At 37.0% G+C, this 5,683-nt stretch overlaps 1 long non-coding RNA gene across 1 annotated transcript; it reads left to right on the top strand.

Annotated features, from left to right (window-relative positions):
* Positions 1-639: 639 nt before the first annotated feature.
* Positions 640-2,025, top strand: LOC138351868 (uncharacterized). Its single transcript, XR_011222640.1, has 3 exons — positions 640-1,139; positions 1,280-1,408; positions 1,786-2,025. It is a non-coding gene; the product is annotated as an uncharacterized lncRNA (long non-coding RNA).
* Positions 2,026-5,683: the final 3,658 nt, after the last annotated feature.

The raw sequence follows: 5,683 nt of genomic DNA, 5'->3' as shown, positions 1-5,683 counted from the left end.
ACGATTTGCTGTAATTATTCAACTTAAAATTATCTGTACCTGTATAGTAAAGCTGTAAAGTACCTGTAAACATTTTTATGTCAATTTTGCTGTGAATAGTCTAAAATTTTCTGTTAGTTTAAGGATTTGCCCGAAACGCTATGCGTGCTAGTGGCTTTACAAGAAGGTAAAATCAACTCAATTTCTATGTTCTCTGTTAATCCCCAATGTACCTTCTTATATATAAATAAATAAATATATAAATATGCAGGCAATGTATATACCTTATAATAAATAAATAATAAATAAATAAATGATATAATCGATAATTTTATACATTTTATGATAAACATTTTAAAAAGGGGGCATTATCATTGTTTGGCCGAAAAAATTCGGCCAAACACGAAAAATTTATAAAAATAATACAACGTTCTGGCAACACCGTGGTGCAAACCGTTTAATGTTATGATAATAAATAACGTAATTAGAGTAAATTTTCCAGCCGCAATTGTCCGAAATCTGGTCCTCGCGGCTCGGGTGCGCCGTAGGGTGATGCGTCATACGTTGTAAGCGTCTAGTATTTCGCAATAGAGTGGAAAATATCTTGTTATGCATATACAAATTATAAACACACTCAATTGGCAACAGTCTTGTGTGAGAGGGAGGGACGATAAGCCGATTACTGGCTCAGTCACCCCCTCTGTGTCTGTGCAGGCGGTCGTATGCCTGACGCGCTCTCACAGATCGTATTTTCTTGCATATACTGCACAATGGATATAGTATCGGACAAGAAGAAAGCTCTAAAGGCAAGAGCTCTACGCGTTAGCCAAGTAAAGAAGGAGCGTAAAGCCACACTGAGGCAAAACAAGAGTTCTCTTGAGTGAAGAGAGAGGGCAGCCTCCCGCCCCACAACACACTACCTCGCCTCACTCCCTCACACTCCCAGGCACCCACACCTCCTGTGGCACCTGCCACACCTCTGTGGCACCTGCCACTCCTCCTGCTGCACCTGCCACACCACCTGCGGCACCTGCCACACCACCTGCAGCACCTGCCACACCACCTGCGGCACCTGCCACTCAAGATCTTAGACCTGCAACTCAAGACGTTCTCCCTCTTGATGTTGCAAGATGTTGCATATTTCAGACCAATTATATTAGGTTAGTATGTATTATTTTTTATATCTTGATACTACATCATAAATAATTGTAAATATAAAGCTGCTGTCTTTTTTTTTTATTTTTTTTATTTTTTATTTTTTTTTATTTTTTTTTTAATAATTTTTTTTTTTTTTTATCAGGCGATCTTCATGGAATTTACACACCTTACTGAAGGAATGCCAATCTACAAGGGTGGTAATTTTGATTGAAATTGGTCGTTCATCAACCTCAGCCAAAGGTAGCTGAACTTTGACCTTGATTTTTTACAGGTAACTAATTTGCAACTATATGGTTGAATAACTTTTTTATTTATTATTCAATTTACATGGAACTTGCACATTATATGTAGAGTCTATGCCTCTAAAAACCCAAGTTATATATTTCCCCTAAGATCATTTATTGATTTTATATATATTTATAAACATCATTTTGTTGCATAATTTTTTGGGTGAACTCTGAAAATTTGTATTATTGCACTAAATAGGTTTGGGATAATAATGCCACTAGACAACCTTTATTATATAGTATTGTGATAGCTGAGTATCATAGAAATAATTTCAGTTGATATTTGTATTTGTTATATCAACTTTAAAACATGTAAAAAAATGGTTGAAAACGTTTTTTTTTTTTCTCCCTCTCTATTTAGGCTGCGATGCTGAAACTTGGACCACTTGCAGCCCTCTTCACGTGTAACACGTCAATAAATTTTCATTGCACTAGAACAACTTTTATGAACCCTACCTTAACCCAGTTTTATCCAGTGCTCCCACATGTCCCTTAGGCTTGTATTTTAACTTATTTATGTTACTTGGTCTATAATTGTCACGCTATCACGGAATAAATCCACATATTGACTTAGATATCTCTGAAGTTACACAGTTTTTACACATTATCACTCCCAGTGAATTAACTTAATTAACCCCCTGTCAACTAGTGGGGCTAGGTTTCCTAAGTCTCCTTGTTTCATTTTCTGACTTAATTTTTAACTTACTCTTAACTAGTTATTTACTGAAATTATTTAATTGAGTGCATTAATAGTTCTTCAGGTCTTATTAATTATACAGTCATAACTGAACTATTTATAGTTAATAATCATTAGCTTAAATTTGCCTATGCTTATTATTCAACTTTTCTTTGATTTCATTTATTACCTAGGTTGCCTAGCCTCGCCATGCTCCGTTACTCCATTGTACCCCTGGCTTTGCCTGCATCTCAAATTGCAAATTGTTACTTACAGTGTACCTGAGAGTACTTGTAAGCAATCTACCTCATTTTTCATTTTTTGCTCAATTTGTTTTTGTATTGCTTAGTCTTGTTTATATTTTTGTTTTGTATGTCTATATCTTGTGTTTTGTATAGTCCATGTTTATATGTTTTTTCTTTAATCTCATTTATTACCTAGGTTGCCTAGCCTAGCCATACTCCCTTACTCCATTGTACCCCTGTAAGCCCCTTTTGTGTTTGTTTTGTACAGTATTGTGTACATTTTTTTCCCTATTTTATAGCTTATTTCTACCTTGTATTTTGCCTTTCTTGCCTTGTTTTTCCTGCAATCAGCTTTTTTTATGCAGACAAGTATAGACCCAGAACTTAACCTCTTATCCACTATCTATGACAATAATCACTTTAATGATCTAAATTCCAGATACTTTGCAGCACATGATGTAAACAATGTATTAACTCATAATCACAATATCTCTGTAATCAATTTGAACGTTAGATCCCTAGGTAAACACTTTGATGATGTTAGTGCCTTGATTGAAGCTATTGACAACAAATTCTCTTTTATTATACTTACTGAAACATGGTTGAAAGAGGATACTACTCAACTCTTTAACATGCCTAACTACTCAGCAATTCACAACTGTCGTCAACTTCAGAGAGGTGGTGGCACTGCTCTTTATTACCACCAAGAACTAACATGCTTAAAAGAAATTAGAACTAGAGACTGCTATGGGGAGTATATCTTCGCCAGCTTCAGAGTCAAGGGTGCCGAGTCTGTCCTGTCTGTGGGTGCCGTTTATAGAATTCCTAACACTGATGTGTCCGAATTCAACTCAAACCTTAGAAATCTAATACTTGATAACAGACTGAACAAAAACCACCTAATTATCGCAGGGGACTTTAATATTGACCTCTGCGAGCCAGAACACCCTACTGCTGTTAGCTTCCTCAACTGTATGAATTCCTGCTTCCTCATACCCTTAATCACTAGACCTACTAGAATCACTGATAGCACTGCCACGACTCTAGATCACATCTGGACAAACATAACCTCTCCGCTTACTTCAGGTATAATCACCGATAGCACTACAGACCATTACCCCACATTTCTCTTAACTAACATTAGCAAACCACCTCTTGAGTCAAGAGAGATACGTTTTAGACTGCACAATGAAACTGCTATAGACAATTTTATAACTGCTGCTGATAATGTCAACTGGGAGTCCGAGTTAGGTAACATAGAGGACATCAACCTAGCAGTGCAATCTTTTCTTCAAAAAACTCTTAGCCTTTATAATACCCACTGTCCTATGCTTACAAAACAAGTCACAACCAAAAGGCTTAACAATCCCTGGCTTACAAAGGGAATACTTAAATCTATTAAGAAAAAACATGACCTTGAGAAGAAGTATAGGTTAGGAATTGTCTCCAAAGAATTCTCAAAGAATTACTCATTATTGCTATCTAAGATAATTAGACGAGCCAAAACTAAATACTACGAAGATAAATTTACCCAAATAAAGAGCAACATTAAACAAACTTGGAGCACAATTTCACAAATATTGGGATCAAATAAGTCTTTAAATAACAAACCGACTCTCCTGTCTAATAACGATGGTCAGCTTTCAGCCTCTGATTCTGCTATTGAGGTCAATAGGTTCTTCTCTTCCATTGGTTCATCCCTTGCAAATGATATTCCATCTTCCAGTACTGACGTTCAGGACTATCTTACAGGTAACTATCCACAGTCTCTGTACCTAAAGCCTATTAATTCCACTGACATCAATGAGATAATCCTTTCCCTTAAAACCAAGTCTAGTGCCCTCGAGGAGATATATTCACCTTATAGTCAAGAAGAAAATACAGCTAAAACCAAACATATATATTCCTAGGCCTAGTATATCATGTATATGTACTATATTTGGCGTCAGTTACCATGTATTAGACCTTCGATGGTAAGTTAGGTTAGGTTTTATGAGCAACAAATACAAAGGTTCGGGCCGACCCTGCCCGAAACGCTTTGGGCAATAGTGGCTTTAGACAATGTATGTCCTATCACTATCTTTAAATCCAACAACATGTTTGTATCTCAACTTGTATGTATGTACTTTACCTGAATAAACATTTTATTTTATTTGACAAAACCTTTGCCGGTTTATCCAAATTTAATAATACCAAATTCTACTATCCAATTGTCCATTACATCAATATATGTACGATGGAGGATGGATGTGTTGCTTATAGGCACTGCTATTAATATATCATAAGCTCCTACATAGATTTTGTAATGAAGTAAGGGCGAAGAGGTAGAACGGCTTATTGACAGAGCTCGGGTGCATATTGGGGGAATTGTGTAAAATCTTGGTTTGTGTCTCGGAGAGGCTGCAGGATCCAAGTAAGGTCAGATGAACTTCTGGTTGCAATTCTTTTACCATGTCGTAGCTCAGTCGATTAAGGCAGCGTCTGGGATGCTCTCGGACGTAGATTCGAACCCTTGTCACGGCCCTTGTGGATTTCTCCTACATAGATGTTATTACTGCACGGTTGTCAAAGTTTTGCTATTAGTATAAATGCCGATATTTCTTAAACACTTTAGTGCTCTCCACGAACAGGACCAAAACTTGCTAAAAGTAGAATCACCGTTTCGGGCGATCGAGCGGCAACAGGAAAAAATGTATACTCTTTTCACTGTGCTAACCTTAATTTTCAATATACATATTTCATTTTTGTACCAATGTATTCGCAATAGAATGTTCTAGAAGAACATATGTATAAAATGCCACCAAACTGTGTCTTAAACCACTACCAATAAAGAAACTACGTGGATCACTAGCCGTGAGCTGCAAACACCGACGAGATGTTTCCATTCTTTTCAGGGTTGTCAACTCCACACTTGTCCTACAGCGTTAAATTTGGTATCTTTGAGATCGCAATAAAATTCCCTATACGGAAATATGCATATAAATGTAGAATCATGATCGCGGCCTACCCGCAAGAGTATGGGAAGTGGGCGAAGTGTTACCTGTTACAGCACATCGGCGATCTACAATAGTTTTACCATGAAGATGCAAGACAATGCTGTTCTTCCAAATAGGCTATGTGGCTATTAGAGAAAACGTACATTTTATGGCAAACATGTTCATACTATCCCGAAGTCGATCGGATAAGAATTGAATTTTATAGGAATATTTGTTCATCGGACATAAAAATATGTCTTCTGCAGATTTTCAAGTGACCCCCGGCTGTGTCCGCTAGGGGAGGAAAGTGTTAAATTAAAGTATTACAATTCGGCCGACACCGACTAGGCTATGACGCTCCCC

Source organism: Procambarus clarkii, chromosome 51, assembly GCF_040958095.1.
Source record: "Procambarus clarkii isolate CNS0578487 chromosome 51, FALCON_Pclarkii_2.0, whole genome shotgun sequence".
Classification (NCBI taxonomy): domain Eukaryota; kingdom Metazoa; phylum Arthropoda; class Malacostraca; order Decapoda; family Cambaridae; genus Procambarus; species Procambarus clarkii.
This window is presented reverse-complemented; position numbering and strand designations above follow the sequence as displayed.